General features: G+C 71.7%; 6 non-coding genes across 6 annotated transcripts; all 6 read right to left on the bottom strand.

Moving 5' to 3' along the window:
* Positions 1-1,689: 1,689 nt before the first annotated feature.
* LOC138430675 (5S ribosomal RNA) lies at positions 1,690-1,808 on the bottom strand. Its single transcript, XR_011253352.1, has one exon. It is a non-coding gene; the product is annotated as a 5S ribosomal RNA (ribosomal RNA).
* Positions 1,809-3,772: 1,964 nt separating this feature from the next.
* On the bottom strand, positions 3,773-3,891 carry LOC138430587 (5S ribosomal RNA). The gene has a single exon (XR_011253277.1). It is a non-coding gene; the product is annotated as a 5S ribosomal RNA (ribosomal RNA).
* A 1,967-nt stretch (positions 3,892-5,858) lies between these two features.
* LOC138430588 (5S ribosomal RNA) lies at positions 5,859-5,977 on the bottom strand. Its single transcript, XR_011253278.1, has one exon. It is a non-coding gene; the product is annotated as a 5S ribosomal RNA (ribosomal RNA).
* A 1,961-nt stretch (positions 5,978-7,938) lies between these two features.
* Positions 7,939-8,057, bottom strand: LOC138430676 (5S ribosomal RNA). The gene has a single exon (XR_011253353.1). It is a non-coding gene; the product is annotated as a 5S ribosomal RNA (ribosomal RNA).
* Positions 8,058-10,020: 1,963 nt separating this feature from the next.
* LOC138430589 (5S ribosomal RNA) lies at positions 10,021-10,139 on the bottom strand. The gene has a single exon (XR_011253279.1). It is a non-coding gene; the product is annotated as a 5S ribosomal RNA (ribosomal RNA).
* A 1,978-nt stretch (positions 10,140-12,117) lies between these two features.
* Positions 12,118-12,236, bottom strand: LOC138430590 (5S ribosomal RNA). Its single transcript, XR_011253280.1, has one exon. It is a non-coding gene; the product is annotated as a 5S ribosomal RNA (ribosomal RNA).
* Between the last annotated feature and the right edge of the window lie 478 nt (positions 12,237-12,714).

Below are 12,714 nucleotides of genomic sequence, written 5' to 3' on the forward strand. Positions count from 1 at the left end.
ACCGGGAGCAGCCGGCCGGGTGTGCCCGCCGGTGGGTGTAGCGGGGAGGGTGGAGTGAGGGGCGCCGAGGTCGTGGCGCTCTCCCACCCTGGGACCCTCCAGGCACCACCCGGCTCGGGGGCCGCCGCCCCTCCCCCAGCCCCTCGCCCACCTCCCCAAGGCGTTCGCTGCCCAGGGCCTCGGGGCTCGCTGGGGCCCGCGGTCCTCTGAGCCTCCTGCGTGCCTAGGCGCAGCCCAGCCGTGGCCCTGAGCGCCCATCCTGCCCGGCACCTGCGCGGTGCCCAAACCCACCTGCAGCCACCAGCGCCGGCGACCAGAGCTCGTCAGCCCCGCCCCTTCGCCCTACCGAGGCCCCCCCCTTGCCCCCACGCCGCCCTCCAAGCACCGGACCTTGCTGAGGGTGCAGACGAGCGACGTGCAGCCACACGGACAGGCACACAGACACACTCGCAGGCACCCACGCCAAGTGAGACAGCCGGCCGGCGCAAGCTCGTCAGCCAGGGCCACGGCCAGAGCACCCCCCCGTGAGAGGCCGGGGCCAGAGGAAGGGACGGCAGGCCGGGGGTCAGGAGAGACAGAGACGCAAAGAGATGAAGGTTCAGAGACAGGCTCCCAAGACGGCGAGAGGGCAGATGCAGATGCAGATGCAGATGCAGACAGACAGACAGACACGAGCGCGCAGGCACACCCAGGGAGGGAGAGCCAGAGAGACGGAGACACAGAGCGACCGACCCACAGCGAGACGGAAAGCGGGAGACGGACAGGGCACAGGGGACGGCATCCCATCCGAGACGGACACTCTGGCACAGACCGTCACACACCGCAGAGAGCGGCCCGTGCGCAAGGGAGGGGGCGTGAGCCTTGGGCCCGGCGAGCCCCGGCTGGACGCGGTGCCCTGGGGCTGGCAATCACCCGTGGGGACCCCCAAGACTTCCTCGCAGCCGAGGTCTCAAAGGTCCCCTTCGGCTTGGCTCCCTGAGGCGAGACCCAGCCCCCGCCCCCAGGCCAGAGGGTGAGTGTGGGAGAGAGTGTGCGTGTGAGTGTGTCGGTGGGCGACGGTGGGGTCGGGTCGACTGGGGGGGCCGGGTGGATACCCACAGTGGAGGGGGGAGGGTGTGGCGGCCGGGGCTTTGGAAGCCTGTGCGGTCCTCTTGCTGTCTCTCTCTCTCCCTCTTTCTCCGTCTCCCTTACTTGTGGTTTCCGGCTCTTGACCTGTCTGGGCTGCGGGAGGTGTGCCTGTGTTTGGGGGGAGGGGGGCGGGCGTGAGGGTGTGTGTGTGTGTGTGTGTGTGTGTGTGTGTGTGTGTGTGTGTTGTGCGCCCGCGCCTGCGGGAGACCGCGAGGTTGCCTGCCAGGATGCGTCTGGGGGTGGGGCTGGGGCCCCGGCCCCGCCCAGAATTGCCTGAGGCCTGCCAAGGGAGCCCCAGACAGAGACCCCCGCGCCCCCGCCGCCGCCGTTCCTCTGGTTTCCTGGACGCCGAAAGCCGAGGGGCTCGCGGGCCGCGCGGAGGCAACCCAGGTCTGCAGCGGGAGTCGGGGCCCCGGCCAGCCAACCTGAGAGGGGCTGGAAGGCAGGCGGCGGCTCTGAGCGCGGTGGGGTGCCAGGGGCCAGCGGCTGGTGCGGCTTGCGGTGCGGCTGGGGCCGGGGGCTAAAGGAGAGGGGAGGCAGGGCAAAACAGAAACAACAAAAAGCCTACAGCACCCGGTATTCCCAGGCGGTCTCCCATCCAAGTACTAACCGGGCCCGACCCTGCTTAGCTTCCGAGATCAGACGAGATCGGGCGCATTCAGGGTGGTATGGCCGTAGACGGAGGCGGCTGCCGCCAGGGGCCCTAAGAGCCCTGCGCTGCGCCTGCCTTTCGCTCTGAACTGCCGCCCGGGCCAGCCGGCGGCCGCAGCTCTCCAGCTCTCCACGGAGCGCGCGCTGCACTTGAGCTGCACCACCCGCGACCGGACTCCCGGCGGCCCGGTGGCCGGCACACGCCGCCCCGCCCCCCGGCCCCGCCCACGTCCCCGCCCCCCCCCCCCCCCCCGGCCAACACACCGCCGGCCCGGCCCGGGGGACCACAGGGCTTCCGGGACCGGGAGCAGCCGGCCGGGTGTGCCCGCCGGTGGGTGTAGCGGGGAGGGTGGAGTGAGGGGCGCCGAGGTCGTGGCGCTCTCCCACCCTGGGACCCTCCAGGCACCACCCGGCTCGGGGGCCGCCGCCCCTCCCCCAGCCCCTCGCCCACCTCCCCAAGGCGTTCGCTGCCCAGGGCCTCGGGGCTCGCTGGGGCCCGCGGTCCTCTGAGCCTCCTGCGTGCCTAGGCGCAGCCCAGCCGTGGCCCTGAGCGCCCATCCTGCCCGGCACCTGCGCGGTGCCCAAACCCACCTGCAGCCACCAGCGCCGGCGACCAGAGCTCGTCAGCCCCACCCCTTCGCCCTACCGAGGCCCCCCCCTTGCCCCCACGCCGCCCTCCAAGCACCGGACCTTGCTGAGGGTGCAGACGAGCGACGTGCAGCCACACGGACAGGCACACAGACACACTCGCAGGCACCCACGCCAAGTGAGACAGCCGGCCGGCGCAAGCTCGTCAGCCAGGGCCACGGCCAGAGCACCCCCCCGTGAGAGGCCGGGGCCAGAGGAAGGGACGGCAGGCCGGGGGTCAGGAGAGACAGAGACGCAAAGAGATGAAGGTTCAGAGACAGGCTCCCAAGACGGCGAGAGGGCAGATGCTGATGCAGATGCAGATGCAGATGCAGACAGACAGACAGACACGAGCGCGCAGGCACACCCAGGGAGGGAGAGCCAGAGAGACGGAGACACAGAGCGACCGACCCACAGCGAGACGGAAAGCGGGAGACGGACAGGGCACAGGGGACGGCATCCCATCCGAGACGGACACTCTGGCACAGACCGTCACACACCGCAGAGAGCGGCCCGTGCGCAAGGGAGGGGGCGTGAGCCTTGGGCCCGGCGAGCCCCGGCTGGACGCGGTGCCCTGGGGCTGGCAATCACCCGTGGGGACCCCAAGACTTCCTCGCAGCCGAGGTCTCAAAGGTCCCCTTCGGCTTGGCTCCCTGAGGCGAGACCCAGCCCCCGCCCCCAGGCCAGAGGGTGAGTGTGGGAGAGAGTGTGCGTGTGAGTGTGTCGGTGGGCGACGGTGGTGGGGTCGGGTCGACTGGGGGGGCCGGGTGGATACCCACAGTGGAGGGGGGAGGGTGTGGCGGCCGGGGCTTTGGAAGCCTGTGCGGTCCTCTTGCTGTCTCTCTCTCTCCCTCTTTCTCCGTCTCCCTTACTTGTGGTTTCCGGCTCTTGACCTGTCTGGGCTGCGGGAGGTGTGCCGGTGTTTGGGGGGAGGGGGGCGGGCGTGAGGGTGTGTGTGTGTGTGTGTGTGTGTGTGTGTGTGTGTGTGTTGTGCGCCCGCGCCTTCGGGAGACCGCGAGGTTGCCTGCCAGGATGCGTCTGGGGGTGGGGCTGGGGCCCCGGCCCCGCCCAGAATTGCCTGAGGCCTGCCAAGGGAGCCCCAGACAGAGACCCCCGCGCCCCCGCCGCCGCCGTTCCTCTGGTTTCCTGGACGCCGAAAGCCGAGGGGCTCGCGGGCCGCGCGGAGGCAACCCAGGTCTGCAGCGGGAGTCGGGGCCCCGGCCAGCCAACCTGAGAGGGGCTGGAAGGCAGGCGGCGGCTCTGAGCGCGGTGGGGTGCCAGGGGCCAGCGGCTGGTGCGGCTTGCGGTGCGGCTGGGGCCGGGGGCTAAAGGAGAGGGGAGGCAGGGCAAAACAGAAACAACAAAAAGCCTACAGCACCCGGTATTCCCAGGCGGTCTCCCATCCAAGTACTAACCGGGCCCGACCCTGCTTAGCTTCCGAGATCAGACGAGATCGGGCGCGTTCAGGGTGGTATGGCCGTAGACGGAGGCGGCTGCCGCCAGGCGCCCTAAGAGCCCTGCGCTGCGCCTGCCTTTCGCTCTGACCTGCCGCCCGGGCCAGCCGGCGGCCGCAGCTCTCCAGCTCTCCACGGAGCGCGCGCTGCACTTGAGCTGCACCACCCGCGACCGGACTCCCGGCGGCCCGGTGGCCGGCACACGCCGCCCCGCGCCCCGCCCCCGCCCACGTCCCCGCCCCCCCCCCCCCCCCCCCCCCCCCCCCCGGCCAACACACCGCCGGCCCGGCCCGGGGGACCACAGGGCTTCCGGGACCGGGAGCAGCCGGCCGGGTGTGCCCGCCGGTGGGTGTAGCGGGGAGGGTGGAGTGAGGGGCGCCGAGGTCGTGGCGCTCTCCCACCCTGGGACCCTCCAGGCACCACCCGGCTCGGGGGCCGCCGCCCCTCCCCCAGCCCCTCGCCCACCTCCCCAAGGCGTTCGCTGCCCAGGGCCTCGGGGCCCGCTGGGGCCCGCGGTCCTCTGAGCCTCCTGCGGGCCTAGGCGCAGCCCAGCCGTGGCCCTGAGCGCCCATCCTGCCCGGCACCTGCGCGGTGCCCAAACCCACCTGCAGCCACCAGCGCCGGCGACCAGAGCTCGTCAGCCCCGCCCCTTCGCCCTACCGAGGCCCCCCCCTTGCCCCCACGCCGCCCTCCAAGCACCGGACCTTGCTGAGGGTGCAGACGAGCGACGTGCAGCCACACGGACAGGCACACAGACACACTCGCAGGCACCCACGCCAAGTGAGACAGCCGGCCGGCGCAAGCTCGTCAGCCAGGGCCACGGCCAGAGCACCCACCCGTGAGAGGCCGGGGCCAGAGGAAGGGACGGCAGGCCGGGGGTCAGGAGAGACAGAGACGCAAAGAGATGAAGGTTCAGAGACAGGCTCCCAAGACGGCGAGAGGGCAGATGCAGATGCAGATGCAGATGCAGACAGACAGACAGACACGAGCGCGCAGGCACACCCAGGGAGGGAGAGCCAGAGAGACGGAGACACAGAGCGACCGACCCACAGCGAGACGGAAAGCGGGAGACGGACAGGGCACAGGGGACGGCATCCCATCCGAGACGGACACTCTGGCACAGACCGTCACACACCGCAGAGAGCGGCCCGTGCGCAAGGGAGGGGGCGTGAGCCTTGGGCCCGGCGAGCCCCGGCTGGACGCGGTGCCCTGGGGCTGGCAATCACCCGTGGGGACCCCAAGACTTCCTCGCAGCCGAGGTCTCAAAGGTCCCCTTCGGCTTGGCTCCCTGAGGCGAGACCCAGCCCCCGCCCCCAGGCCAGAGGGTGAGTGTGGGAGAGAGTGTGCGTGTGAGTGTGTCGGTGGGCGACGGTGGGGTCGGGTCGACTGGGGGGGCCGGGTGGATACCCACAGTGGAGGGGGGAGGGTGTGGCGGCCGGGGCTTTGGAAGCCTGTGCGGTCCTCTTGCTGTCTCTCTCTCTCCCTCTTTCTCCGTCTCCCTTACTTGTGGTTTCCGGCTCTTGACCTGTCTGGGCTGCGGGAGGTGTGCCTGTGTTTGGGGGGAGGGGGGCGGGCGTGAGGGTGTGTGTGTGTGTGTGTGTGTGTGTGTGTGTGTGTGTGTTGTGCGCCCGCGCCTGCGGGAGACCGCGAGGTTGCCTGCCAGGATGCGTCTGGGGGTGGGGCTGGGGCCCCGGCCCCTCCCAGAATTGCCTGAGGCCTGCCAAGGGAGCCCCAGACAGAGACCCCCGCGCCCCCGCCGCCGCCGTTCCTCTGGTTTCCTGGCCGCCGAAAGCCGAGGGGCTCGCGGGCCGCGCGGAGGCAACCCAGGTCTGCAGCGGGAGTCGGGGCCCCGACCAGCCAACCTGAGAGGGGCTGGAAGGCAGGCGGCGGCTCTGAGCGCGGTGGGGTGCCAGGGGCCAGCGGCTGGTGCGGCTTGCGGTGCGGCTGGGGCCGGGGGCTAAAGGAGAGGGGAGGCAGGGCAAAACAGAAACAACAAAAAGCCTACAGCACCCGGTATTCCCAGGCGGTCTCCCATCCAAGTACTAACCGGGCCCGACCCTGCTTAGCTTCCGAGATCAGACGAGATCGGGCGCGTTCAGGGTGGTATGGCCGTAGACGGAGGCGGCTGCCGCCAGGCGCCCTAAGAGCCCTGCGCTGCGCCTGCCTTTCGCTCTGACCTGCCGTCCGGGCCAGCCGGCGGCCGCAGCTCTCCAGCTCTCCACGGAGCGCGCGCTGCACTTGAGCTGCACCACCCGCGACCGGACTCCCGGCGGCCCGGTGGCCGGCACACGCCGCCCCGCGCCCCGCCCCCGCCCACGGCCCCGCCCCCCCCCCCCCCCCCCCCCGGCCAACACACCGCCGGCCCGGCCCGGGGGACCACAGGGCTTCCGGGACCGGGAGCAGCCGGCCGGGTGTGCCCGCCGGTGGGTGTAGCGGGGAGGGTGGAGTGAGGGGCGCCGAGGTCGTGGCGCTCTCCCACCCTGGGACCCTCCAGGCACCACCCGGCTCGGGGGCCGCCGCCCCTCCCCCAGCCCCTCGCCCACCTCCCCAAGGCGTTCGCTGCCCAGGGCCTCGGGGCCCGCTGGGGCCCGCGGTCCTCTGAGCCTCCTGCGGGCCTAGGCGCAGCCCAGCCGTGGCCCTGAGCGCCCATCCTGCCCGGCACCTGCGCGGTGCCCAAACCCACCTGCAGCCACCAGCGCCGGCGACCAGAGCTCGTCAGCCCCGCCCCTTCGCCCTACCGAGGCCCCCCCCTTGCCCCCACGCCGCCCTCCAAGCACCGGACCTTGCTGAGGGTGCAGACGAGCGACGTGCAGCCACACGGACAGGCACACAGACACACTCGCAGGCACCCACGCCAAGTGAGACAGCCGGCCGGCGCAAGCTCGTCAGCCAGGGCCACGGCCAGAGCACCCACCCGTGAGAGGCCGGGGCCAGAGGAAGGGACGGCAGGCCGGGGGTCAGGAGAGACAGAGACGCAAAGAGATGAAGGTTCAGAGACAGGCTCCCAAGACGGCGAGAGGGCAGATGCAGATGCAGATGCAGATGCAGACAGACAGACAGACACGAGCGCGCAGGCACACCCAGGGAGGGAGAGCCAGAGAGACGGAGACACAGAGCGACCGACCCACAGCGAGAAGGAAAGCGGGAGACGGACAGGGCACAGGGGACGGCATCCCATCCGAGACGGACACTCTGGCACAGACCGTCACACACCGCAGAGAGCGGCCCGCGCGCAAGGGAGGGGGCGTGAGCCTTGGGCCCGGCGAGCCCCGGCTGGACGCGGTGCCCTGGGGCTGGCAATCACCCGTGGGGACCCCAAGACTTCCTCGCAGCCGAGGTCTCAAAGGTCCCCTTCGGCTTGGCTCCCTGAGGCGAGACCCAGCCCCCGCCCCCAGGCCAGAGGGTGAGTGTGGGAGAGAGTGTGCGTGTGAGTGTGTCGGTGGGCGACGGTGGGGTCGGGTCGACTGGGGGGGCCGGGTGGATACCCACAGTGGAGGGGGGAGGGTGTGGCGGCCGGGGCTTTGGAAGCCTGTGCGGTCCTCTTGCTGTCTCTCTCTCTCCCTCTTTCTCCGTCTCCCTTACTTGTGGTTTCCGGCTCTTGACCTGTCTGGGCTGCGGGAGGTGTGCCTGTGTTTGGGGGGAGGGGGGCGGGCGTGAGGGTGTGTGTGTGTGTGTGTGTGTGTGTGTGTGTGTGTGTGTGTTGTGCGCCCGCGCCTGCGGGAGACCGCGAGGTTGCCTGCCAGGATGCGTCTGGGGGTGGGGCTGGGGCCCCGGCCCCGCCCAGAATTGCCTGAGGCCTGCCAAGGGAGCCCCAGACAGAGACCCCCGCGCCCCCGCCGCCGCCGTTCCTCTGGTTTCCTGGACGCCGAAAGCCGAGGGGCTCGCGGGCCGCGCGGAGGCAACCCAGGTCTGCAGCGGGAGTCGGGGCCCCGGCCAGCCAACCTGAGAGGGGCTGGAAGGCAGGCGGCGGCTCTGAGCGCGGTGGGGTGCCAGGGGCCAGCGGCTGGTGCGGCTTGCGGTGCGGCTGGGGCCGGGGGCTAAAGGAGAGGGGAGGCAGGGCAAAACAGAAACAACAAAAAGCCTACAGCACCCGGTATTCCCAGGCGGTCTCCCATCCAAGTACTAACCGGGCCCGACCCTGCTTAGCTTCCGAGATCAGACGAGATCGGGCGCATTCAGGGTGGTATGGCCGTAGACGGAGGCGGCTGCCGCCAGGCGCCCTAAGAGCCCTGCGCTGCGCCTGCCTTTCGCTCTGAACTGCCGCCCGGGCCAGCCGGCGGCCGCAGCTCTCCAGCTCTCCACGGAGCGCGCGCTGCACTTGAGCTGCACCACCCGCGACCGGACTCCCGGCGGCCCGGTGGCCGGCACACGCCGCCCCGCCCCCCGGCCCCGCCCACGTCCCCGCCCCCCCCCCCCCCCCGGCCAACACACCGCCGGCCCGGCCCGGGGGACCACAGGGCTTCCGGGACCGGGAGCAGCCGGCCGGGTGTGCCCGCCGGTGGGTGTAGCGGGGAGGGTGGAGTGAGGGGCGCCGAGGTCGTGGCGCTCTCCCACCCTGGGACCCTCCAGGCACCACCCGGCTCGGGGGCCGCCGCCCCTCCCCCAGCCCCTCGCCCACCTCCCCAAGGCGTTCGCTGCCCAGGGCCTCGGGGCTCGCTGGGGCCCGCGGTCCTCTGAGCCTCCTGCGTGCCTAGGCGCAGCCCAGCCGTGGCCCTGAGCGCCCATCCTGCCCGGCACCTGCGCGGTGCCCAAACCCACCTGCAGCCACCAGCGCCGGCGACCAGAGCTCGTCAGCCCCACCCCTTCGCCCTACCGAGGCCCCCCCCTTGCCCCCACGCCGCCCTCCAAGCACCGGACCTTGCTGAGGGTGCAGACGAGCGACGTGCAGCCACACGGACAGGCACACAGACACACTCGCAGGCACCCACGCCAAGTGAGACAGCCGGCCGGCGCAAGCTCGTCAGCCAGGGCCACGGCCAGAGCACCCCCCCGTGAGAGGCCGGGGCCAGAGGAAGGGACGGCAGGCCGGGGGTCAGGAGAGACAGAGACGCAAAGAGATGAAGGTTCAGAGACAGGCTCCCAAGACGGCGAGAGGGCAGATGCTGATGCAGATGCAGATGCAGATGCAGACAGACAGACAGACACGAGCGCGCAGGCACACCCAGGGAGGGAGAGCCAGAGAGACGGAGACACAGAGCGACCGACCCACAGCGAGACGGAAAGCGGGAGACGGACAGGGCACAGGGGACGGCATCCCATCCGAGACGGACACTCTGGCACAGACCGTCACACACCGCAGAGAGCGGCCCGTGCGCAAGGGAGGGGGCGTGAGCCTTGGGCCCGGCGAGCCCCGGCTGGACGCGGTGCCCTGGGGCTGGCAATCACCCGTGGGGACCCCAAGACTTCCTCGCAGCCGAGGTCTCAAAGGTCCCCTTCGGCTTGGCTCCCTGAGGCGAGACCCAGCCCCCGCCCCCAGGCCAGAGGGTGAGTGTGGGAGAGAGTGTGCGTGTGAGTGTGTCGGTGGGCGACGGTGGTGGGGTCGGGTCGACTGGGGGGGCCGGGTGGATACCCACAGTGGAGGGGGGAGGGTGTGGCGGCCGGGGCTTTGGAAGCCTGTGCGGTCCTCTTGCTGTCTCTCTCTCTCCCTCTTTCTCCGTCTCCCTTACTTGTGGTTTCCGGCTCTTGACCTGTCTGGGCTGCGGGAGGTGTGCCTGTGTTTGGGGGGAGGGGGGCGGGCGTGAGGGTGTGTGTGTGTGTGTGTGTGTGTGTGTGTGTGTGTGTGTTGTGCGCCCGCGCCTTCGGGAGACCGCGAGGTTGCCTGCCAGGATGCGTCTGGGGGTGGGGCTGGGGCCCCGGCCCCGCCCAGAATTGCCTGAGGCCTGCCAAGGGAGCCCCAGACAGAGACCCCCGCGCCCCCGCCGCCGCCGTTCCTCTGGTTTCCTGGACGCCGAAAGCCGAGGGGCTCGCGGGCCGCGCGGAGGCAACCCAGGTCTGCAGCGGGAGTCGGGGCCCCGGCCAGCCAACCTGAGAGGGGCTGGAAGGCAGGCGGCGGCTCTGAGCGCGGTGGGGTGCCAGGGGCCAGCGGCTGGTGCGGCTTGCGGTGCGGCTGGGGCCGGGGGCTAAAGGAGAGGGGAGGCAGGGCAAAACAGAAACAACAAAAAGCCTACAGCACCCGGTATTCCCAGGCGGTCTCCCATCCAAGTACTAACCGGGCCCGACCCTGCTTAGCTTCCGAGATCAGACGAGATCGGGCGCGTTCAGGGTGGTATGGCCGTAGACGGAGGCGGCTGCCGCCAGGCGCCCTAAGAGCCCTGCGCTGCGCCTGCCTTTCGCTCTGACCTGCCGCCCGGGCCAGCCGGCGGCCGCAGCTCTCCAGCTCTCCACGGAGCGCGCGCTGCACTTGAGCTGCACCACCCGCGACCGGACTCCCGGCGGCCCGGTGGCCGGCACACGCCGCCCCGCGCCCCGCCCCCCCCCCCGTCCCCCCCCCCCCCCCCCCCCCCCCCCCCCCCCCCCCGGCCAACACACCGCCGGCCCGGCCCGGGGGACCACAGGGCTTCCGGGACCGGGAGCAGCCGGCCGGGTGTGCCCGCCGGTGGGTGTAGCGGGGAGGGTGGAGTGAGGGGCGCCGAGGTCGTGGCGCTCTCCCACCCTGGGACCCTCCAGGCACCACCCGGCTCGGGGGCCGCCGCCCCTCCCCCAGCCCCTCGCCCACCTCCCCAAGGCGTTCGCTGCCCAGGGCCTCGGGGCTCGCTGGGGCCCGCGGTCCTCTGAGCCTCCTGCGTGCCTAGGCGCAGCCCAGCCGTGGCCCTGAGCGCCCATCCTGCCCGGCACCTGCGCGGTGCCCAAACCCACCTGCAGCCACCAGCGCCGGCGACCAGAGCTCGTCAGCCCCACCCCTTCGCCCTACCGAGGCCCCCCCCTTGCCCCCACGCCGCCCTCCAAGCACCGGACCTTGCTGAGGGTGCAGACGAGCGACGTGCAGCCACACGGACAGGCACACAGACACACTCGCAGGCACCCACGCCAAGTGAGACAGCCGGCCGGCGCAAGCTCGTCAGCCAGGGCCACGGCCAGAGCACCCCCCCGTGAGAGGCCGGGGCCAGAGGAAGGGACGGCAGGCCGGGGGTCAGGAGAGACAGAGACGCAAAGAGATGAAGGTTCAGAGACAGGCTCCCAAGACGGCGAGAGGGCAGATGCTGATGCAGATGCAGATGCAGATGCAGACAGACAGACAGACACGAGCGCGCAGGCACACCCAGGGAGGGAGAGCCAGAGAGACGGAGACACAGAGCGACCGACCCACAGCGAGACGGAAAGCGGGAGACGGACAGGGCACAGGGGACGGCATCCCATCCGAGACGGACACTCTGGCACAGACCGTCACACACCGCAGAGAGCGGCCCGTGCGCAAGGGAGGGGGCGTGAGCCTTGGGCCCGGCGAGCCCCGGCTGGACGCGGTGCCCTGGGGCTGGCAATCACCCGTGGGGACCCCAAGACTTCCTCGCAGCCGAGGTCTCAAAGGTCCCCTTCGGCTTGGCTCCCTGAGGCGAGACCCAGCCCCCGCCCCCAGGCCAGAGGGTGAGTGTGGGAGAGAGTGTGCGTGTGAGTGTGTCGGTGGGCGACGGTGGTGGGGTCGGGTCGACTGGGGGGGCCGGGTGGATACCCACAGTGGAGGGGGGAGGGTGTGGCGGCCGGGGCTTTGGAAGCCTGTGCGGTCCTCTTGCTGTCTCTCTCTCTCCCTCTTTCTCCGTCTCCCTTACTTGTGGTTTCCGGCTCTTGACCTGTCTGGGCTGCGGGAGGTGTGCCTGTGTTTGGGGGGAGGGGGGCGGGCGTGAGGGTGTGTGTGTGTGTGTGTGTGTGTGTGTGTGTGTGTGTGTTGTGCGCCCGCGCCTTCGGGAGACCGCGAGGTTGCCTGCCAGGATGCGTCTGGGGGTGGGGCTGGGGCCCCGGCCCCGCCCAGAATTGCCTGAGGCCTGCCAAGGGAGCCCCAGACAGAGACCCCCGCGCCCCCGCCGCCGCCGTTCCTCTGGTTTCCTGGACGCCGAAAGCCGAGGGGCTCGCGGGCCGCGCGGAGGCAACCCAGGTCTGCAGCGGGAGTCGGGGCCCCGGCCAGCCAACCTGAGAGGGGCTGGAAGGCAGGCGGCGGCTCTGAGCGCGGTGGGGTGCCAGGGGCCAGCGGCTGGTGCGGCTTGCGGTGCGGCTGGGGCCGGGGGCTAAAGGAGAGGGGAGGCAGGGCAAAACAGAAACAACAAAAAGCCTACAGCACCCGGTATTCCCAGGCGGTCTCCCATCCAAGTACTAACCGGGCCCGACCCTGCTTAGCTTCCGAGATCAGACGAGATCGGGCGCGTTCAGGGTGGTATGGCCGTAGACGGAGGCGGCTGCCGCCAGGCGCCCTAAGAGCCCTGCGCTGCGCCTGCCTTTCGCTCTGACCTGCCGCCCGGGCCAGCCGGCGGCCGCAGCTCTCCAGCTCTCCACGGAGCGCGCGCTGCACTTGAGCTGCACCACCCGCGACCGGACTCCCGGCGGCCCGGTGGCCGGCACACGCCGCCCCGCGCCCCGCCCCCGCCCACGTCCCCGCCCCCCCCCCCCCCCCCCCCCCCCCGGCCAACACACCGCCGGCCCGGCCCGGGGGACCACAGGGCTTCCGGGACCGGGAGCAGCCGGCCGGGTGTGCCCGCCGGTGGGTGTAGCGGGGAGGGTGGAGTGAGGGGCGCCGAGGTCGTGGCGCTCTCCCACCCTGGGACCCTCCAGGCACCACCCGGCTCGGGGGCCGCCGCCCCTCCCCCAGCCCCTCGCCCACCTCCCCAAGGCGTTCGCTGCCCAGGGCCTCGGGGCCCGCTGGGGCCCG

The sequence above is a fragment of the Ovis canadensis genome, chromosome 25 (assembly GCF_042477335.2).
Source record: "Ovis canadensis isolate MfBH-ARS-UI-01 breed Bighorn chromosome 25, ARS-UI_OviCan_v2, whole genome shotgun sequence".
Lineage (NCBI taxonomy): Eukaryota > Metazoa > Chordata > Mammalia > Artiodactyla > Bovidae > Ovis > Ovis canadensis.